The sequence below is a fragment of the Falco rusticolus genome, chromosome Z (genome assembly GCF_015220075.1).
Source record: "Falco rusticolus isolate bFalRus1 chromosome Z, bFalRus1.pri, whole genome shotgun sequence".
Lineage (NCBI taxonomy): Eukaryota > Metazoa > Chordata > Aves > Falconiformes > Falconidae > Falco > Falco rusticolus.
The window spans coordinates 81,206,454-81,229,690 of NC_051210.1; the positions used below are offsets into that span (position 1 = coordinate 81,206,454).

Below are 23,237 nucleotides of genomic sequence, written 5' to 3' on the forward strand. Positions count from 1 at the left end.
GGAGCGGAGTCTGAGTGACCCTGATGGTTGCTCCGTCGCACATAATATATAAGCTGTACTTATCTGACATGTTCTCCAAGCTCACACATGCTTGATGGGTGCTGGAGAGCTGTTTGCTGCCAACCCTCCTTCCTGTTTGCCGTGGCTTTGCTGGTAGGTGGAGATAAGAGAGGATTTCTGGGGAAAGGGAGTATCTCCATACCAGCAGGTGAGTCAGGGGCAGGAAAGGCATCATTAGAAGATGGATGGGAGATAACAGAGGGTGCAGGAAGGTGACTGCAGAGGATGTGGGCTCCCAGGAACAGGAGAAGCAAGAAGCAGGGCTGCTGGTGTGAGTAGGCGTGGGGTGAAAACCTCTGTGGTGGGCTCTGTGCTCTTCCTCACCTGATCCTGGAGTAACCCAAGGTCAGGCAAAGAAGCTGCCACCACCCTGAAGGAGGTGAGGCACAAGGCTGTAACACCCTGAGACACTTCTCATTTTCCCAACGAGGATGATTTTCTCCCAAGACTGTCCTGAGGACCAGAGACCGATGTTCAAAGAGTCCTTCTCATCCTCATTAACCCTGGGCTGCTGGCAGCTCTGCAAATGCTGGTGGTGATTTACACCTGGTGAAAGCTGACTCACAGAGTACGTTACCCACAGTGTAAGTAGAGCCATACCCATTTTGGAGGTGGAAAACTGAAACCGAGAACTAAAGGCTTTCATCTGCCATCACCAGTGGCAGAGCCCAGGTCACCCAAACACAAGCTCGCTGAGTCATGCCACCTTCTGCCCCTCTCCATCCAAGCATTGGGCTACCAGCCCCACAGTGGTACCTGCCCTGGCTCTGGTAGGGCCAGCTCTTCTGGTGCAGCCACCACAGCTCAGGCTGGTGCCCAGCCTGCTGTCTTCACCCTTGTTTCTAATGCAAAGTGCACCCAGGACTGGAGTGCTAGCTCACCAGCTTGCCTAGAGCATGGCTTTCCTCCTGAGCCTCTTAGTTTTAGTCGTCGTCTTGCTACTACTTCATTCCAGGCAGTCTTTTGGGGCTACAGCTTGCTTAAAAGTCAATGGCGTCAATAAAATTGCCTGTACAGAACTTAATACCAAGTAATGAAATGGCCAAGTCATAGAATCAGAGAATCACAGAACGGTTTGTGTGGGAAGGGACCTTCAAAGTCGCTCCAGCCCAGCCCCCTGCCATGGGCAGGGACACCTTCAGCTGGATCAGGTTGCTCAGAGCCCGTCCAGCCTGGCCTTGGATGTTCCCAGGGATGGGCCATCGGGCACCTCTCTGGGCCGCCTGTGCCAGTGTCTCACCACCCTCGGCGTAAAACATTTCCTCCGTCCATCTAGTCTGAATCTCCCCCTTTGAGTTTAAAACCATCCCCCTTGTCCTGTCGCGACAGGCCCTGCTAAAAACTCTGTCCCCATCTTTCTCCTGAGCCCCCTCTAAGTGCTGGAAGGCTGCAGTAAGGTCTCCCTGGTGAGTCAGATTGGAAGAGTTCTCCTTGCTGTCATTCTCCATCTATCATCCTGGATTTTCCACACCCCTCACCCCTATGCCAGCGAAACTCCCCTGCTTCTTCTCCCACCCCACTGATTAGCAATTCCCTCCTGCTGCACCCCTCTAAGCAGTGTTGCAATCCTCTGATGCAATTAATATCCACAATAAGGGATTATGGAAATCTCGCTTGCATCTAGAGGAAGAGAGAGAGATTTCTGGGATGCTGGGGTGTTTGCTGGCTGGCTGTGCCTCTGCAAAATGCGCTTGTCAGTGGTTAATGTGAATTTGTTCTCCAGCAAACCCGGAGTTATTGATGTCCCTGTCAGAGATGCTTTCTGTCACCCTATCCGACAGGATCTGCCTGGTGAGGAGGGACATCCTTCATCACCCATCTCAAGTCCTTGCGATGCCTCTGCCAGCTCTTGCCTCGGCCTCCTTGACAGCTTGACCTTTGCAAATGCCCAGGGGTTTCCTTGGAGCTGGAAGAGCGCTAATCCTTTAAATTGGTAATTTGTTCTTACCTGGGTAATCGTGCTTTGCATTTCTAAAGCCTCTTTTATCCGAAGATGTAGCTGTGAATTAAACCAGGGGAGGAAAGTAACGAATTATGTCCAGGTAGCCTCATTATTCGGCTGAGTTATGGGAAATTAGGGAAATTAGGGATATTATTTTAAGCGATGTGGGAGGCCAAGGAGAAAATCCAAATGTCCTGAGTTGCATCTTCTCATCCATAGTACGGAAAGCGGTGTCAGAGCTGGGTTCCAACCACCCGCAGCGAAGTAGCCTTCCTAAACCCAGCTCCCCAGGAGACCAGACCCATCCGCCCGAGACTCTGCCAAGTGCCAGGGAATTGAGCCTTGACTTGCAAACAGCCCTGGCACCGGTCGCTGCGCTGGATACAAACACCCTTCTAAAAATAACTGAGAAGTGGGGGAAGGAGCCTGTCCCCAGGTCTGGTGTTTCACATCCAGCTTCTCCCCTTGCCATAGCTTCACCCACAGGTACCCTGCTCTGCAATTTGATTTATATATATGTATATGTGTGTGTGTATATATATATATATATATATATATGTATGTATATAGAGAGGAGAGAGTCTTGACAGCTTTGTGCTGTCTCTTTTGCCATGAACGTCCTGGCTGGCCACATGCATGTCCCATCACCCCAGTTTCTCTCCACCTTTGCCGCCAGGCTATCCCACCCCATAAGCTTCGGGTGGAGGAGGAACTGCTGGAGCCCCCCCCACGGACAGCCGGCTGGGTGCTCGGGAAGGAGCACAGAGCTGCTTGCTCGGGCTCTGGCGGGATGGGAATAAAGACCTTGTCTGTCTCCAGCCCTTGCTTTTACAGTAGATCCATTCTTTGGGTTTTTAAAGGAGGGCTATTTGCTTTCAAATCCACGACAGCCCGGCCAGAATAATGATCTCTCTGACTGTGGCAGGAAGATTGTGACCCAACTATTTTAAGGGATTCTTTTCCGGCAGGAGTTTCTGATGGAATATCTAAACACTTGATGGCCACTGTGGCATTTCGCAGGCCACTTCTTAGGAACCTGCTGAGGGTATCACCGTGTCTCCAGCCTGGGAGACAACCCCATCATCCCACCTGTGTCAGAAGTAATTAAGAAAGAAGAAAGGAATTCTCTTCTTTAGTTGATTTTTTTTCAGTACCTATCTGTATGTATAACTGAGCTTTCCACACAGGGGATGTATAATTTCAGCAGAACGCAGCGTGTTGATTTTTGCCTTCAGCTACGCTCTGCGAAGCCAAGATTTGCTCCAAGCTAGCAAGGGAGCACTGAGCTACCAGCACACCACAGCTACGAGCAAGGTGCTTTGTAAATATTCTATATTTCTCCTCTGAAACAGCAGGTTCCCATCACTGCTAAGCCATTTTAGAGGGTTTTGCCAGGGTGAGGGCAGAGTTTGGCACGGCATCTTTTGGGTTGCAGTTTGTGCTCCGCAATATCTTCGTGTCCTCAGCTGCTCTTTCCGTCTCTTGCTATTTTCCTGGGACAAAAACCTTGAGGCTGGACCATTTCCCACTGGCAGAGATCTACGAGTTCCCACTGCATTCAGAGAGACCTTAGGGAAGGCTCTTACCATCTTCCCAGAGATGCTCAGTGTTTTTCTGGGAGCAGCCCTGGGAGGATGCTGAGGCAGGATACAGGCTTGCCCACACGGATCCCAGCATCTTGTGGACTCCGTGCTTGGCGGCAGCAGGATCCAGACAGCCTGCCTCGATTCCCTCTGCTAAGGTGACCGAGGAACTCCCCTGACGCCTCACTGCCTCCCTAAATACACGTTTTTAATAAAGAGCCAATTTAATTTCCCAAGCACTGAGTCATCTTGTGTTATTACCTGGCGTATGGTACCCAGAGCAGCAGTCACAGCATCTCTTCCTCGAAGGAAGGATGTTTCCATTCCCTCCTCCATCCCATCCTCGGCTTTTCACAACTCCCCTCTTTTTCTTATTTTTTTTTCCTTTCAGCAGAAACCCTCTCCTTTCCCAGTTTCCCTCCTTTCTAAGCTACAATGGGATTAAGCCGGAAGCAAGGATAAAAGGAGGAGGCTGAGCCACTCAGCGTGCACATCGGCAGGGCTCAGGCACCAGAGGGGAGCAGGATGGCACCCAACGTGGGGATGGGACCAGCAGCTCTGCTTTGCTCTTTGGACCCAGAGCCACGCCAGCTCCTGGAGAAAAATCCCCGGCTGCCATAAAGCTGCACTGTTTTCCTGCTGGGAGGCATTAATAACGAACGCTAGAGCAGTGTGGCAATGGAGGTCCAAACCCAGGTGAGGGTGGGAGTGCTGGGGTCAGGTGGCATCTTTTCCTGCATCCCAGGGTGATGCTGCCCAGTGCCCATCCCACGTGCCATGTTCCCTGGGCTCACCGTTAGTCACCCTGCTGTCATCCCTGTCCAAAATTCCCCCCACACCTACTAGAGGAATGAATCCAGCTCCCTCCTACGCTCCTGCAGACACCGTGCACTGCAGGATGGGTCATTCCCCACCCTCAAAAAAAAAAAAAAAAATCTCTGTATTTGTAAAAATTTATTTCAAATTTTTTAAATTTATTTATTTTTTTATTGTCATCTCTGGATTTCAACAACACGCTGTAAGTTGTGTGCCCTGATCCAGCACCCATCTGGGCTCCTGAACCAGCCCCCAGCTCTGCCACCCTCCTGCTTCCAGCAGGGCTGGTGTCGTTTTGGGGTGTCACCAGGACAAGGATGCCCTGAGCAGGCTGGGGCAGGAGCGGGATGCACGGAGTGGTCCCAGCACGCAGACCTGATGTCCCCCACCCCAGAGCAGGACTCATCCCAGGGCGATTTGCTACAAATAACTAGTTAAGGTGAGTTGTTACGGGGTTGGAGTTAACAATCCCCATGGCACTGGCATTTCAAAAAAATAATCATGGATGCAAGAGTGGATCCGTGGGTTGTTTTTTTCCCCAGCACAGCTCCCATCCAGCAGGAGCATCCCTGGGGAATGCTGGTCCTGGGGAGCTGCCATCTGAGGGCTGGGAAGGGATGCGGGGGGAGATGAGCCAGGGCAATGGGATGTTGCCTGCCCCGGCAGGCTCTGTGTGGCGGCTCAGCATCCCCGGAGCGATGCTATCGGCGCTCGGGTTAGTAATTAAACCCTGGGATGATCATAGAGAAAAATATGAAAAAAAACCCAACCCACGCCGTTCCTCCTTGCTTAAAATACGCCATATTAATATTAATATTAATGTTAATATTAATAATAAATAAAAAGAATAAAAATAATAAAAATAATCTGGAGCTAAATTAACAATGTGCTCTCCCAGCTGTAGCCACCCTCCGGTGAATATGAGGTTGTCATGGCAACCTGCCCAGCAAACGATGCGGGCAAAAATAAAGCGAAGCAGGGGGGGATCCCCGGGCCCGATGGCGCCGGCCGAGCGGGCGGTTTCCCCGAGCTCCGCCGCGGCTGCGTGTGGGGGCTGCGCCCGCAGCGATGGGGTCACCCCCGGTGTCACCCCCGGAGTCAGCCCCCGGTGTCACCCCCCGTGTCACCCCCCGGTGTCACTCTCCGGTGTCGTCACCCCCGGTGTAACCGGGGAGCGGGGGGTCAAAGCGCTTGTAGGGACGTTCCCGTGGGGCTTCCAGTGGGTCGGGGGGGCCACGAGTGCCCGGCCGGGGGTCCCAAAGGGTGGTGGCCTTTGGGGGGGGCCGTGCTGCTCGGCTCAGAGCTCTGTGTATTCATGCGGCCACGCCTGGCTTATGTGGAAACGTCTATTTTATATATATATATTTATATACACATAGATTTATTTTTCTATGTTCATGTATTTTTATATTTATGGTTTTATATTTATATATTTATATATGTGATGTACCTTTGTACAGGATGTATTTTTATATATGATGTATATTTATATATTTTAATATGGTATATTATGTATATCATATGATATATTTTATATAAGATATATATTGGTAATTTTATATATATGTATACATATGGATTTTTAAATATATAGATCAGTGTTTTTATACATACACGGTTTCATATATATGGATTTATATATTTTTAATATACTTTTACATATGGGGTTTCATATATGGATTTACATACATAGGGGTTTATAAGTATATGTTTTTAATATATATTTAGATTTATATATACACAGATTTATATATTTGTATGCATATGTGGATTTATGTATATGGCTTTTTATATATAGATAGATGTTTTATATACGGATGTTTATATACTTTATATAAATTTGTGTTATTATAGATGGATTCATATGTATTTTAATGCATATTTGTATGTATTTAGATGGATTTGTATGTATTTTAATGCATATTTATACGTATATAGATGGATTTGTATGTATTTTTAATACATATCGCTATGTGTGTCGATGATTTATATATAAATACGGGTTTTATAGATGCATCTGTGGCTTTCTGTCTGTGGGTTTGCACACACACGCGGGTTTTCCCCGTGCACCGGTGCAGCGTTTCCGTGCCCGCGGGTGCCCCGGCCCGTGTCCCCCCCGCCCGTGTCCCCCGGGCCCGGGGCGCTGCCGGGGGGGCGCGGGGGGCGGCGCCGGGCGGGGTGAGCGGGGCCCCGGCCGCAGCAGGGCCCGGCCCGGCGGGGCGGAGCGCAGCGGAGCGCAGCGCACGAACTACATCTCCCGGCAGGGCCGGCGGCAGCGCCGGGCGGGCGCGTCACTCCGTGGCCGCGGCGGCCCGTCCCTCCGCCGGAGCCGGGTGTCGCCTGGCGGGCGGGCGGTGCCCTCGTCCCCCGCCTCGGCCCGCACCCCGCGCGGCGCCCATGAGCCTCCCGCCGGGCGCCTGACACCGCCGCACGGTAAGGCCGGGCCGGGGGCCGAGACACAGCAGCCGGGGGGGCGGGCACGTCCCGCCTTTTGTCTGCTCGGCGATAACAGCAAATGTCGCCGTGTCCCCCCGGCCCGGGGGTGCGGGCGGGCCGCGGGGCTCGGGCGCCGTCCGGCGGCTCAGACCAGGGCCGGGGGCTCGGCCTCGGGGCCGCGGCCGGGCACGGCGCTGGGTGAGCGGCCTCGTCCCCCTGGCTCCGCGGGTTTATTTATTTGTCTCCGTTTGTCGCCCCTTCCCCGCGGCTGGCCGCCCCGCCCGCGCCGTGCCCCGCTCCTCAGGCCGCGGGGCCGGGCTCTGGAACCTTCCCGGCGGGCTCGGGGCCCTGGGGGGGCAGGTCTCCCCGCTGCCCCCGCTCCCCGCTGGGCCCCTCCGGGCCGAGGGGGACACACCCATCGGCTGCGAGCCCCCGGCCGGTCCCTGTCGCCGGTCCCTATCGCGATGCGCGCCGCTCACCCTTACCCCCTCGGCGGCGGCGGCAGGCACGAAGGTACCACCCGGCGTCACCCCGAGCATCGCGGCGGCGGGGGACACCCGCCCCCCGGATGGGGTGTCCCCGCGGTGCGCCCCGGAGGTGGGGGCATCGCCCACCCCTCGCTCGGTGCCGGAGCGCGGCGGCGGGTCCGGGAGGGCTCGGTCCCCGTGCGAGGCCACGGCCGTCCTTTTCCTGCAGAGTCACTGCGGCCGCACGTGGGCTCGGGGACGGGGGGTGACGGTGGGGGACAGCAGCTGTCAGTGGCAGGGGAGCAGCCGGCAGTCCCGGGGCGGTTTTTGCCCTGGCTGCCCCCAGCAGTGGCGGGCGGCTGGAGCCACGGTTGCTGTGCGTCCCCAGTGCCTCAAAACTCGGACCCTGGAGTTGTTTTTCCATAAAGTGAAACTGAGACTCGTTTCCCGGGGCTGTTCCCTCTGTTGGGCTCCTCTGGAAGGGGTGAGACCCCCACCGGTAAGACCCCACACTGGATGAGGTGGCAATCCCATTCCATTGGAACTGGGCAGGTGCTGTTGCCCAGCGTGGGGAGGAGGGCTGGAGTGCCCCAGGCCCCTCTGGAGACCCGGTGGCTCCTCTGAAATCTTTTCCATGTGTCTCGCTGCCACTTCACTCCCACTCCAGTAATCCGTGCTCCTCTTCCTCCACCACTGGCAGGTGCAGGATGAAGCTTGGAGTCATAGCCTCATTAACAAAAATTAAAGAGGTGGGGGGGAAGCAGAAGATACGCTGAGCTTCCAGGTTGTTTCTCTCAACTCAAAGATACCAAAATAAGACCAAGTGATTTAATGGACCCTCCTCTCCAAAATCTAGGAAGGCTTTTCAGTGGTGGACCATTCTCTGAGCATCCAGATGCTGTCAGGGGGAAGCCACACAGGACAGAGAGGGAAGCGTCCTGCTCAGCTTATGGTTTACGTGACCCTGACAAGCAAATATTCACACTTTATCTCCAGTAAGTGGAAAAAACCTGTTTCATTGTCTTGATCCACATTATTTTTTCCTGTAAGGACCATAAAGGCTTTGCTCTGTCCATGCTGATGCTGAGGTCCAAGAGAAAACCTTGCACCGGATTTTATTCCCTCAAGCCTTGTGTAAAATTTGTAGGCTGTGGTTTCCCCGTGTTAAGCATGTTATCTTTGGCAGAGAGGCGAGCAGTGTCTGTTTTGGGAAGCTCAGGCTGTGCTGGTGTGTAAAGCTCTTTCCCTCTGAGCTCTGTTCGAGCCCTCCTTGCGAAGTGGGGGCTGCGCTGGAGGGCTCTGCAAATTTAAGGTGTTGTGGTTAAAGTGCTGTGGGACTTGTCCAGCTCTTGGGAAACATGGTTTTTTATCATTTATAAGATCTCAGGTTGCTTTTAAAGGAAAACAGAGGAACAGCAGTGGGATGGCTGCGGGTGAAGGTGATGTGGGGAAACGACTTGTCTCAGGTGAGCTGGAGGGTAAAGCCCAGCACCCAGGAGCTCCCTGGCTGATGGGAGACCGGAGAAACCATTTGTGGAGATGCACTGAACACCAGCTCTGCCTCTGCAGTGGGATTTAGGAGAGGAGCGAGCCACCTGAGGGCCTTCACACCTTCATTCCTGCAGCACAAATGGGAAAATGGGATGGGAATGGTCTACAGAGGGTTCCTGAGAGTTGTGAAAAAAACCCAACGTGCAGAGCATGAAAACGTGCCTGATAGTTGTTAGCCCTTGATCCAGACTGTGGAAGGGAAAATGACAAGGTGCTGACCTTCATCTCCAGATGTCCCTGCTTCAGCACTCGGGCTTGGATGAGAAAAATAACTGCTGAGCATCCTTGCTTTGGGGTGAAGTGCCCCACTGAGTTCATTCCACTGTGTTCTCCTGGTGAGGAAAAGTTTTGCTGTGCTGACTCTCCCCTTCCTTCTCATTCTGGGCCTCTCCCTCCTGTTTCTCCTTGCAGCCATCCTTGCTGCTGCTTGGTCTTTTCCCAGCAGGAGCGGTGTGAAATTGTGGTAGTTAGCGCTGGCTGAGTTTTTGCTTGCAGGTCCCTGCAGAGTGGCGAGAAGACCCTCCTGGACTTCACCTGATTTCATGATCTTGCTGCTCAAGTGAATCTTTGGGGTCCTGTGTATTTGTGAAGAGCTATACCTAAAAGTATAGCAAGACCCTGTGGTTTCTGTGGAAGCTGGGGGCAGCAGATGAGCTATTGCAGTAGCTGTTTGGGGAACAATTAAATACTGCTAATGATTTCATTGTTCTTCAGTTTGGCAGACACATGCCATTGTCAAGTTTCAGAGTTAACAGTCTGCTGCTCTGTTTGGGGGAGCTCCTGGTCTTCATCAGGCTGGGGAAAGGACAGCCGTTTCTGTCCTGAAAATCAGGATGCATTGAGGCTTCCGGATGGGTAATCTCCATAAATGCTTGGGGATGTTTTTGTGAAACTCCTCAGAGAAGGTGCAGTTCTGCTACCTGAGTATAATTAGTGCGTTACTGAGTCATCTGAAATAAAGGGCTTGTTTAGCTAACCGATAATTTTCTGTTTGTTTGAGAGACCGGCTATTTTATTTTTTATTGATATATATGTGTGTGCATATATATATAGAGAGAGAGTCATTTACAATATAGGTGCCGTGCTGGTGATCCTAATATGTTTCCTGCTCAGTTCAGACTGAGATGGGGATCACATCGGATGTTCTCAAAACTTTTGTGCGTTTAACCATCAGCTTTCCTGATAAAAAGAGAGAATTTGCTTCTTCCGTGTCTGCCTTGGGCTGTGCCATGGTCTCAGCTTGCTGGACTCTGCGTCGTTATTGTTGGTCTTCTGCAATGTAGAGTATGCCAACAGCAGCCAGGAATGGGAATGGTGCCTCTGCAATGGCTTTTTGAGATCTTTGCTGTTTCAGGTTAGCTCTTGGAGACTGCTTCTTTGAGGCAGTCCGTGGTCATCTGAGGCTTTAGGGACCGCAGGTTGACTGGTAGTCTCATGTTTACTTCAGAAGAGCCATCGCTCCTGTCTCCTCTCCTACAGAGACAACCCTTGGCCTGTCCCCCAGGCACGTAGCAGTTGTGGTAGAGGAGAAGAAAAACCTGGTTTCTTAGGTGGTAGGAGAAGCTGTGGTGACACAACTAAACTTCTGCCTCTGCTATCTCTGCAGGACCAAATCCTGCCTTGCCTGTTGGCCGGGAGCTTGCCGCAAGAGTATTTCATAACATGCAGCAATTTATCGAGGGCGTCTCCTCTGTGGTCGCCAGCACTAGCTCAGCTTTGCCTTCTTCCCGGGCACAGTTGCGTCCACCGTGCCGCTGGGTGGTGGTGGAATTCATCTGCGTGTCTCAGGTGGCAGGACGGAAAGGGTTATGGGTGGGATGACATGTCTGTGGCAGTTATGTCCCTGGAATGGGGAGAGGAGGTAAGCAGCACTGTGGTGTGCCCCATCCCTTGGTGTCACATCATGCCTGGGTGACCTGAGGATGCACATGGGCACCCACAGGCTTCTCATTTCTCTACCAGCAATTTTAATTGGCCTTAATGTAAAAAAACCCCAACAATCAACAACCAAAAACCAAACCAGCCAACCTTCCCCCTCCTTCTGGAGCTGGCCTGGCTCGTTGGGACTGGTTTGTACAGCCTGTGCTGCCCTGGTAAGGCTTCACCACCACCGGAGCCTGCCCTGTGCCAAAGCGGGAGCTACAGGGAAACACACAGCTTCCCCACCAGCTTCCCCACCTGGCTGCGATGGGGAACCAAGAACGGGGTTCATAATTAATTCTGAAAAATGCTTTTGAACTCATGAAATCCTGGAGGAGCTGTGTTGCTTGGCTTGTGTTCACTGGGACCGTGGGAGATGCTTGGGAGAAGCTGATGCTCACAAGCAAGCTATTGCCATCCCTCTGCCACCGGTTGCGTTGGGTGGTAGCCGGCACAGTGGCACGGGAGGCGAGTGGCTGGGTTGGTGTGGGAAGGGTGGCATGGGAGGCTGCGGCACGGCGGTGTCTGGGTGTCACCAACTGGCTGTGCCATGCCGCGCGGCAGGGGTGGCACCCAGCCCATCCCTAGGCTAGTGCTGAGATGGTCTTCTGCAAGTAAGCAGGTATGAGCCCAAGTGTTTTGCATTACTTGATTAAATTTTGTAAGTCTGCCTCTGCAAGCAGGATGCTTTTCAGCTGGAATGCGCTGCAGGTGTTCCAGGGGTCTTGCCTGTCGTGAGCATTGATACAGCTCCTCTGTGAGGCCAGAGCTTTGCCAACGTGGAGCTGGTCGTGGGTGGCACAGACATGGGCGAGACCGGAGCTGGGGTGCGCTGCGAGCTGCTCCTGCTCCTTGGTCCATGGAGACACCGTTTTGGGGCCACCACCTTCTGCAGGTGGCTTTGAAGGGTGTTTTATGCCTGCGAAAAGGCATCTTAGTGTTTGCTAATGGGAGATCTTGCAGGAATAATCGTGGGGTGAATTTTAAAAGCTTTTTTTGTCCTGCAGAGAAGTGCGCACTCCGGTTGCTGGTGGGACTGTGATGTAGTCTAGGTCCAACCGAGCCAGCCCCAAGCAGTGGTCTGCAAATGCTGTTTTGCTCTTGGGTGCTGGCATCCCCCTGCGTTATGTGGCCAGAAATACACCCCCTGGGCTGGAGGGCTCCTGGGCGCTGTGTCCAGCCGCAATGAAGCCAGAGGGGATTTTAATAACGTGCCATCAAAAATACCATCTTGGGTACCTGGGCAAGAGAGGAAAAGAAAGCAGGAAGGGTTGTGGTTGTGCTGTGGTTGTCAGCTGGAGTTGAATAACAGAGAAATTTTTTATGTTTAAGGTGGTGTTTGCTTTGTATGGTGAGAAGAGACAGGGGTGGATGCCTGCACCCATGGGAGCTGTGTTCCCTTAAATCAGGGTGTATCAGTGGTCCAAGAAATGTCTCTTCCCAGCTGGACAGTTAGCTTGGAGTTGTCTTTGATTACATTTTTCTCTGGCTCGGGAAGTCAGGCTGGTGATTCTAAAACTTGCGGCAGTAATTTTTGCAGCTGGATGCTTTACAGCAGGATGTGGAGGCTTGGGGTGCTTTTGGAAATGATTATTTTACTTGCCATGTGCATATTTCATCATGCGAGCCAGTAGATGAGTTAGGTGGAGTTTTCAGGGTCTGTGGGGTCTCACCGTGATTCCTAGAGATGCCTCTAAAGGAAAAGGAAGCCACAGGTGTGGATGAGGAGGCTGAAGAGCTGCAGGTGACCAGCTGTGGCGAGGTGATGGATGGCTTTCTCCGGCAGCTTTTTCCCCGTCTTTTGAGACCATCAGTTTCTCGCATCCTGATGGCAGCTCTGCAATGAAACACATGCTTCTGGAAAGCTCTTCGGGTAAACAGAGAGTTTTCCATCCCTTCCTGCATCCCTGCTCTGTCCATCCCCCTGCTGGGCGGGTGCAGGCAGAGGAGTGTTTTTTCCTGCCTTTGCTGGTGCTCAGAGCAGCACCCAGGACATGGTAGCCCTATGGAGCGGTCGGCTGTCGGCAGAGCCACAGCATCCCTCCCTGCCTGGATGCTCCTAATGCAGAGATTCACCCCAGGGTGCTGGTCCCTTTCCCTCCCTCCTGGTTTTTGGAGCATCTGCAGAGCACACGTCGTCTTTCTCAGAATCAGCTCCAAGAAGGGATATTTGCACAGCTTTTGGGTTTTTGGGTTTGTTTGTTTGTTTGTTTAAAAATATATTTTTATTACATGGGGTGAAAGATTTATTTATTGACTGCAAGCAGGCACTTTGAAGCTTCTCCTCTCTGTTTCTGTACTTGCCTTTTTCTTTTTTTCCAATTAACAGAAATGAGGCTTATGCACTCAGAAAGGCTGTCACTCGCTATTCCTCCAGAAGCTTTTTTAACCCAGGGACTAATTTCAGCCAGATTTGACAGTGGAGTGCAGGTTTCAAAGATGAGAACTTACAGGCTGTAAGAAAGAGGGTGGAAAAAGGAAATCCGAATTTCTCCCTGCCTACAAGGAGAGGCTGCAGCAACTGTGAGCTTAAATATTAGCTTTCTGGGTGCAAGTGGGTTGGTTAACTTGTGAAGTACCTTCAGTAATTCACTAAATTTTCTTCGAGGAAACAATCGGAATCTTCTTGAACATGGGGAAGGAAGAGCTGGCTGTGGGGATGCTGCCAGGTAGGGTGTGATAGATGATGCTAATGACCTTTAAAGGTCTCTTCCAACCCAAACTATCCTATTCTATGCTGCCACGCTGTTGTCCCAGGACTCTGCTTGTTTATGACCTCCAAGCTTGGAGTGAAAAGCTGGTGGCTGATTTCTCTCCAGAGTCTCCTGCCTGTACCAGTATCCTGCGGTTAAGAAGGGTTTTCCAGCCTTGAGCTTAGCGTTGCTGCCTGTCTGGTGGCATGGGTTGTCAGGCATTATGCTGATACTGTTCCTGATAGTGACGTTTCACATACTACCACCTAGAAGCTTGCACAGAGTGTTTGCAGGCTGCAGGGTGGATAAAATCTGTCCCCAAAAGCTTGGCCAGGCTCTGCCCAGGCTCGCTGCAGTTTCCCATCGAGACTGAGGTTGCGGCTGGCAGCATTGTCTGAAGGAGATGAGGCAGCAAGTGCAGTGGCTTTTTGGCATCATCAGTGGTCCATGAAGTTGCCTTGGAGCTGAAGCTGCTGTTAAAGCGATTAGTGAACCCCCAGGTCCCAAAGGAGCCGGGGGTGCTGCTCTGCCCCTCTCTGCTCCTGACAGCCTTTCCTGTTACAGCTGCAGCACAGGGCTGCCTTTTCTGTCCCTTCCCCTTCTGCTGTCACTGTATGCACGTTGATTTATGTTGTGTGGTTTTTTTTTTTTTTTAACTGGGGATTCTCTTCCTTTTTTGTCAGCTCAGAGAATGATTTTCCTTACGCTCTTCTCTATTTAGGGCTCTGGGGGAGGAAGTGATTCAGCCTTTCCCCTGCTCTGGTTTGCACAGTCATCCTTGCTGACTTTCCCGAGGTTTTCCTTGAGCACCTTCATTTACGCTTGCTTCATTCAGCAGGAGCCTGCCTGCCTCCTCACCGCACGTTTCGGTGGGGAAGGGCTCGGTGGGGGAGGATGAGCTGTCAGCAGGAGCTTTCCCTTTGCCGGGGAGAATAGTAATGCAGCGAGGAGGACACGCTGCCAGACCTGCAGCAGCTCCGGATCTCCTGCTCTGCTCCTCATCCGTGAGTGCAGACGTCTGCGGGGAGGCAGGCAAGTCCAGCCAAGTGAAATTTTGGGGGCTAGCCTAGTCATGCTGTAAAAAAATTGATGAAAATTGATGGCCTGGGCTCACCAGGGAGAGGAGGTGACTCCGGTTGTGCTGCCGGTGCTGCTGAAGGATGCTGTACGTGCCCAGGCACTGATGGGAGAGGTCTGTGTGGATGATGGATGGATGATGACGCTCGCTCTGTGCAGGACTGCTGCCAGCTTGCCTTTCACGGCAGAGCTGAACCAGCTGCTAAATACCAGGGAGGAAGCATTGCTTGCTCTCCGCAGGGCTTTCAGAGGATGCTGCTCAGCGAGAGAGTCACTAAATCGTCTGCCACTCTTAAGTGATACCGGGCATTTGGCGTGCCGGGTACTGTATTAAAACCAAGTGCATTAGTTTCAGGGTTAATTGTTCTCCTGTCCTGGAAGCCAGCACAGTTGGCTGCAAACACTGCTTCTTTTCAAAGGGGAGAAAGGGAAAATAAAAGAAGAAGAGACTCCCAAGCCCCCCAGAAGCCTTTCTCTCCCTCCCAAACCCAGGGACTCAAACCTTGAAGGAAATTTTGATCTGCTCAGGAAATTCCATCATGCATTGCTTCTTCCTTTGTTTTATAGAGTACTTGGAGTAGGCGTTAATCTTTGTCTCAGATTTTATCTTCTCTCAAATTGTTACTCTCAGGAGTAGTAATTTGTACATGATGGGATCTCTGCTGAGGATGTATGTGATGGAATCCATGCTGGGCAGATCTTACCTCCACGGCGGCAGTCCCATGCCTTTACTGTCCTTTGCTGACGGTCACTCTCCCGGGTGGTCTCTCAGCTCCTGGGTTGGCTCTGGCAGGGAGCAATCTTTTGTGAGCAGGTGTTGCTGGAGATTGGGCACTGTTTCTCCGGTAGCTTATGGTGACAGGTCTGTCCTCACTCTTGGTCTGTGTGGTGCATGCAGCAGCATTTGATCCCACTTTGACATGGCTGAATTACAGTGAGTGGTGAATTTTAGTTTCGCAAGCCTTTGGTAGAACATTGGTGACTCCAGACGTGGCTTTGCTGGAGCTCATACTCCGTGAGCAAGGACTTCTTTGGTGATCACAATATTCAAGCTTTTTTTTGGTGTATATTAACACCTCATTTGGCAGCAAGCGTTGTAATTATTGGTATGGACCTTCGTCGAGACCCTGCTGTTGCCAGCTGCTGGAGAAGGACTGAAAACTGAGGCCTTTTGGCATGGTGAGGGATGGCCTCATGTCATGGGATCGGGGCCAGCAGAGCTTTTAATAGCTTGATGATATTAGGCTTGCTCAGCAGGGCCAGACCAAGCTTCTGCAGCACGGCTGAAGCACTGCTAAGGTACCTCCAAGTGCCTAGGGGCTACTTGGGAGTCCTCATGTTGAACAGCCAAGTGTGTTTGCTGGTGGCAAAGGTATCATGCTAAGTGCCCCAGAACAGCAGAAAATCTTGGGGTAAGGAGCACAGAGCCCAGGACCCAGAAATTACATTTGATCTTTATTGGGATCTCTGTTGAATCAGACCCGTCCAGTTCAGCCAGATGTTTCTGGAGAAGGTGTGGGACCCTTGCAGGAGGCAGGTTTCACCTGCCCCTCACATTGCTTACCTTCTCAAGGTGCTGTTTGCCATGGGAAACGCATGGAGGAGGCTGTCTCCTGGTGGTGCAGCCATAAATACACAAGGAAAAAGGGTGGTTGGAAAGATGAAGGAAGCACTTTGGAAGGAAGCCATCTCTTCGGTCTGGTAGTCAACAAATACGGGTGTACGCTAACGGGTATGCTGGGGGTTAAGCTGTCTCTATTAAGTAAATGCAAACTCTGAGAATGTCCGGATATTTTTACAAGACCCCCCAGAAAACTAAGCCTATTGCTTCTTGTAATGCCCGTGTCAGATCATACTTCTCCTTCCTTGAGTCCCTGGGCCAGCCCCCTGCAGCAGGTGGAACGTGGGTGCCTGGGGGCATCGTGTTGTCTTGTCTAATTCTGGCTGTTGTGAGACAATACAGGCGTTAAGTCAAGTTTTATGGGAAGCACTTTAACCTTTCTTCGTGATAAGGTGGTGGCTGATGTTGTGAAAAAACTTGAAGTGTTGTGGGTGTTGAGCAGCCAAGGTGAGTATTTGCGTGGAGGTGTAGGGTGTGCTGCGAGGTCTGAAGTTGGTCATCACCTAGAAATGCCTCAGTAACCCAGCCTGGGTTTTGCTTGCTTGTGTTCATGTTTTTTTCTTTTCTTTTAAGAAATCCAATCAAATCATGAACCTGTCAGAGGCCGTTAGTTAACCAGTGTGGTCGTTGTAAAGCACCTGGTGGTGTGACTCTCGGGTCTGACTGTGTGTCAAGAGGTGGATCTGTTGATAGTCCTTCCCTCGGTCCCTTAATGCTTCTGACCTTTTCCACGTATCTACAAGCGTTACAGTGAGCTTGACGGGAAGTGTCAGCCACCAATAAAGCCTCCCTCTCCTCCGCTCCATAGGCTGAGCAGCCTCAGATTGTATTTTCCACTTACTTTCTTGATTCTGTTTATCCGGTTCATTACAGTAGACACATCCATTGTGTGCTTTCGGCTTCTCTCTTCTCAGGTCTCTTCCACGTCATCCAGGGACACGAATGAAAAGCTGTAGCCTTGTCCTCGCAGCACCTGCGCTCACTCAGGCCATATTAGCTCTCTTCTGAGCATCTCTGTTTATTGATTAAAGCATTAGGAGGAATGTCAGCTTGGAAGCAGTGGGTTTGATTAGCCAATTATTTTAACAAAAAACCAGTGAACTTGGATTCAAAGTACACGAGAAGTTGTAGCCCCTGTTTTCTAATGTGCTGGAGGTCGGTTGGAGTACACAACCAAATGGGAGCACCGGTCGGGAAGCTAACGAGAGGAGCTTGCAGGCTGAATGTGAGATCGTGCATGAGGTTTTGTGCATGACCCAGGAGTATGGAAAAATATTGTGTGTATTTAAGGGGGGGCTTCTGGTTGCTGACTAGTGAACCGTAGTGACTGCAGGAACTTCATGGTTACATGAAACGCGTGCAGGGCAGCTGAGTCTGTAGGATACTCTTCTGGTGTGAAGGTTGGGTTTAACTTCGATCGATCAGTCTCTGAAGTAGTTAAGTCCTGGTGGAATTCATGTACTGGTGGAATGCTCGGCAGTTGGGAAAAGCTTGCTGGTAGCAACATAGCTTACTGGAGGGACAGCTGTGTGGTCTGAAAGCGTGAGGCTTCACAAGAGCGTCTCAGATTGGGGTGTGTGTTGCCTTGAGCTGTCCAGGGAGCCGATGAAGGTTGTAGGGGCAAGCGGGAGTATTGGTGAGGTGTTCGCAGAGAAGCAGCTTAGAAAAAATGTTGGAGACACCAGTGAAGGAGTATCTGCCTTCACTGTTGACAAAACCAAGTTTTTTGAAAGTGGTGGTGGTGGTGGGGGAGGTGTTGATGCAAGTCACCATCTGGAGGGAGACCCTAAAGCCCAAGCACTGGGTGACTTGTTTCTGTCTTCTGGATTGGAGGGTTGGCCCTAGTGTGGGGTGGCCGAGTCGGAGCCCGGTGATGGCTTTTGCGAGGTACAGGTGGGGTTAAGGAGAGAAGGGGGGTCAGGGCAGTGAGCACATCTTCCTCGTTGGTCTCCCTTTCCTGCGTGCTCCGTCCAGTGTCAAACAGCTGGCCGTGAGCTCAGTGCAGCTCCCGCTCTGGGGCTGTAGCTGGGGTTCTTTCAAGTCCTTGAGCTCCGAGGCTGCCAGGATGGGCAGAGCTGATGGCAAACGTCCAGGAAGGAAGCGATGGATAACAGAAAGCCTCTGGCTCCCTTTTTACAGGGAAAGGTGCGTGCGTAGGCTGTACAGGACCATCCTCTTTGCCTCCTGGAGCTTTGCTGGCTGTGAGTGATTGTCATGTATTTGAGCTTCACATCAAACTCTGTTACCTCTACTAAAGGTCAGCCTGGACTTCTGGGCCACTTGCTGCTGGGAAGAGCTTTCTTCTAGTTTTGATTAAGTTGGAGGTAAGACCTGGTGACTTTGTCCTGGAAGTCTGGGCTAAGGAAAGATCTCCCTAGGAGAGATCCTGGCATTACTCTGGATTGAAGTAGGCTCTGAGAGTCCTCTGGTCCAGCCCTCTGTGCAGGGCCAGCTTCTGCATCAAACCTGCCTGCTCAGGGCCTCATCCAGCTGAGTCTTGATGCTGTTTCCAAGGATGGAGACTGCAGACCCCCTTGGGTCACCAGTTGGGTGCTGAACCATGCTCACAGTGAAGGAATTTCCTAATATTTTCTAATATGTGGTTTCCCATGCTGCTGCTGTGATCCCAAGACCTTGAGGTGAGCGGCTGCAGTGCTTTGCTGTTGGAGGTCTTTCTGCTACCAGCCCTTTCCATGCCCCTGACATATTGCTGTTGGCTTTCTCAGCTCCTCAGGGACATCACCACTTTCTATCACGGCAGCAGCCTGTGTGTGCATGTGTGCACTGAGAAGGCTTATCACCAACTGACCTAATTATTATAATCTCACTCTTCCCTAGATAGTGCACGTTTCCTTGGCTCTCAGGAGGCTTCCCTGGTTTGTCCAACTGCTGTTTGATTTCTCATCTGTCTTTTAATAACATTATGCATTTGCTCAGGCTAGGTAAAGCCAGAGAATAAGGTTTGTAGCCAGATACAGTGCAATACGTGTTAACTGCCTTTCCTGTTCTGACGGCCATCCTGCTGGGTTTAGTGGCCCTAGCCTGTCGTACCTTCCAGGTGTTCCCCCTGCATGTGTTCGCTTGCAACTCAGCTCTTCACCATGACCCCCTCTTCCCCCTGCCCTGACTGTACACATGCATCCTCTTTACTGCAGAAATCCTCTGGCCGCTGTAGTTCATGGGTGAAAATTGTGCATTGATGCTTTCTGCCCCATTTGTGGATGCAGGGTTGTTGCCTATACCTTTTTTCTTGTTGTTGCCTATCCCATTTTTTTATTGTTGTTCCCTATCCCTTTTTTTTTTTTACCTTCTGCCAGACCACTTCGATTGCCCTGCACTCCCTGCTGCTGATTCTTCCTTCCCTACCTGCTCCCTCTCCTGTTCATAGGGGGTTTTCTGGGTACAGATACAGGCCAGTTACCGTTTAAAGGTGCCACATTCTTTTTCAGCAAGACAGGGATTTGCAGCATGTTAACAGGATTTAACAGCTACTTCAACAGAAGTAAAATAAAGCCTCAGAGAGAAAAAAAAAAAAACCCAACCCAACAACAAAACATTGCATCTTGGGGTGAGTTCTGTCCGTTTAAAAACTTAATTTTCTTTCTGAAAACTGAAGTTGGGAGTTACCCCTGTGCTATCGGAAAGCTTCTGCAGTCCCCGTTGGGCAGAGAATAACCTGACATAACTCGGTGCCTCCTTGCAGGAGCAGGGCTTACCGCTAAGCTTCCCGGTTGAACCACCTGACGAGATCAAGAGAGGTTAGCAGCACCGCTGGGGCTTGGTGGCAGAGTCGTTTGAAAAACAACAAGTCAGCACCATTATCCTGAGCACCTGGAGTTTTTAATCCCCGTGTCATGTACAAGATCCAGTTTGACCTGAAAGGGAGTGGGAGAGGATGCAGCTGGGCATCATCTGAGCATCAGAGAGGCTTTATGTGTGTTGGGGTTTCTGCAGCCCTGGGTGTTATCTTGTGCAATGCCTGATAGTCACTGGAGAGTAAATATTTTCTCCTGGGGCAGAGCAGCCTGTGGAGTTGCTGGGATCAAGTCAAAACAGAGGGATTGCTGGGAAGATAAGGCCCAAGAGGGCTGGCACTGGGATTGTGCCATGCATCACACCTTGCCTCCAGAACTGGGGCTACAGCAGTCCCCCCTCTCTTTGAGGGGATGTGGGTTCCCATTTTCCATATTCCCCTCTTCTTTGGAGGAAAAAAAAAAAACCCACAACCAAACAAACCCCGATGTGAAGTTTCCTGAGGTTCCTGTGACTTTCTAGCATATATGTGAATTGCAGTAACACTTCAATTTACGTCTTCTGTCCTGGAGCATTGCTGCATCCTTTGGGTGGGGTACCCCAAATTATCCTCAGATATTCTGGATACTCCTCAACATCAGCGCATAGATTGGATAGTGCAAATAATTGATGCTAACTGTATTTTCTGTTTTTCCAGTTAATTAGCCTGCAGAAAAATTACAATAGTAAGGGTAATTGTGGGGGATAAGAGGATTTTTAACTGGGGACAGTGAAAATAGGTATTTTTATTTCATTAAAACAGGAAACAAAATAATGTCAAATCAAAGAGGCTTAATTCAGTCCAAAATTAAATCAGTTTTTAAGTCTTTTTACACTATAATAGAGCGCTGTGGAAATTTAGCGTACATCACCGTGAAATGAAAGTAAAACCCCTTTGTTTAAAAATTCCAAACCCTAAAAAAAAGTGAAAGAACTCTTTCCAGCGTTTTCTTCCCAGTGTTTTGGCTGCAATGACTTGACCAAAACTATTTAAAATTCACGAAGTCAAAGTTGGGCTGCTGGCAAACAAGTGATTTTTAAAATTATAATTATTACTTGATGGGTTCAGCCTTTTGCTTCTGTAAAAGTGTGGCAGAAACATGACCCTTATCCCATGCCAGAGGAGGGGACACCTGGGGCTGGAGTGCCAGGTGTCACCTCTGGTTCCTGGTGCTGGAAAGCATTAGGCTGCTTCTGGATGTCATGGCTGTGTGTGGGTGCTCACCAGCAGCAGGGTGTTCCTGTGGACTGGGGGTCCTCCGCCAGCACAGGGTTTCTCCAAGGTCCCTCTAAGAGGGAAGAGCCCTGAGGAGCGGGGAGAGCCTGCCCCAAGTCCCGGCATGGTGTGGTAACATTGGCATTTGTTGTGTCTTCCTCTGAAGTCTCCAGGTGCTTGCAGTAACTCAGGGCTAAGGCGCAGAGTTTATTTTCTTGATCACTTGTATTGTGTAATTTATTCCAGAAGTGCCTTTTCCAGGCCCTTGTTAAGCTCAGCTAGTTAATTGGTGGGTCATAAACATCCCTCAGATGCCCTCATGAGACCTGCACTGTACAGGCATCTGAGAGCTGGCAACAGTGGGCTTCCACCTGCAAGGCCCTTTAGTGTGAGATACCATCTGGATGTATAGCATTATGCAGTCTCTTGATTAATCAAATTCTCCCTTACCTCTTTTTTTCCCAAAGCTGAATAGTTTGGGTTCTTTTTTTGTACCTCTTAGGTCAAAGATACATGAACAGCAGGCGTCCTGCTATGATGTTCCTGCTGAAACTGCTGATGCTGCTTCCCTTTGTTGCAATTGCAGTCCTCCCCCCATGTTCTCGTTATGATTAACTTCGGGGCTGTTAATTGCTCGGTGTAAGCAGAGGCTGGCCAGTGCAGGGAGGTGCAGGAGGGGACTTTTCTCAGATGCTGACGTGGCCTGGGTTGAACTCGTTTGGTCCCTGCAGCTGTATTCAGTGGGGCTGCTGCATGGTGGAGTTTTTCACGGGAGGACCTTCATGATGAACGTGAAGGACCCTTCAACGAAAGAACAAAAAAGTAGTGTAAAACTAATTCGTGGATGTGTTTCTGGGTTGTCCTCATGCATTCGGTCCCCCAGTTGCTGTTTGGGGGTTGGTCCTAGGCATGGCTCATGGGTTTTCTACTGCAGGCGGAGTCTTGGGGTGGACACAGCTAGCCTGAAAGGTGGATCCTGTTGGTCTTTGATATCTGCAGGTGGTCCCAGGTCCTCCAGTCATCATCCAACCCTGTAGAAACAGTGTTTCCTTTGGGTCAGGAGTCAAACTTACCAAAATAAGTATTCCTGGCACTATCCCTGGCCAGGCTGTGTTTTTGGGGAAAAAGCTGCTTTTGATGCCTTCTTGGTCTGCTTTTTCTGAGCTGCTGGGTTTTTACCGAGTGCAGGTACCCCAGGGGCATTCTGATAAGGCCAAACGGACGTTCATCAAAGACCTTCTAGATCTGTGATGCCTTCCATGCAGTAGCACCTTGAAGTTCCAAGACCTCTTTCTTCCTCCCTGAGCTAGAAGGGAAAGCCAAGCATTTAAGGTAAATCCAAACAGGGCTTGTTGCATTTTACAAGAGAGGGAAGTGCGGCACGGTGGAGGAGCCAGCGATACATCCCAATCACACGTGCAGCACGTGTTGCACTTGGGTCCATGATGGATGGAGCATTTCATAAAGAGCAGCTCAAGGACATTTTGGGATGAACTTGAGGTTCCTGTCCCCAGGACACCAGCAGTGATGCTGGGGCTCAGCAGGGTGCCTGAGAGCTGAGGTTGGCAGAAGGGGGTGATGTTGAGGATGCTGACAGCAGGGCATGTTAGGACATAGGGCTGGTGGATCCCAAGGCTCAGCATCTTGTCTTGATCTGGGCCAGTCATCCAGACTGTTGTTGCTGCTGGTGGAGGTAAATAGACACTCCCAAAGCTCACTTGTTCTCATGTTCATGTCAAAATAGGTCAGCTGTCGTGTCCTGGAAGTACCTGTCTTGCAGTTTGCTTTGTATTAATGAAAACCTCCCTGTCCTCCAGGCTCAGCTGAGTTGAGCTGCTTCATTTACCTCTTATTAATCAAACACAGTGGTCCCCTGGGCAAGAAGTGTAGCCGTGCAAGTGCAGCAGCTTTACCCCCTGGGGTTTGGCAGGCTGCTCTTCCCATCTTTATCGCTGGCTTCTTACAACCCCTCACTTGCTGTGATTCAGGGAGGGGAATAACCAAAGGGGGAGTGGGGCTTCTGGGGAGATGTGTGCCTTCACTGCTGCTGCAGAGCATCCAGC

The 23,237-nt window shown here is 51.0% G+C and overlaps 1 protein-coding gene across 3 annotated transcripts in view; it reads left to right on the forward strand.

Annotated features, from left to right (window-relative positions):
- The first annotated feature begins 6,729 nt into the window (after positions 1 to 6,729).
- Positions 6,730 to 23,237, forward strand: part of CTIF (cap binding complex dependent translation initiation factor) — a 141,422-nt gene continuing 124,914 nt past the window's right edge. For all 3 annotated transcript variants that reach the window (XM_037374327.1, XM_037374328.1, XM_037374330.1), the window contains exon 1: positions 6,730 to 6,834. The gene's annotated coding sequence lies outside the window, so the exon portion shown is untranslated. The remainder of the gene's footprint in view (positions 6,835 to 23,237) is intronic.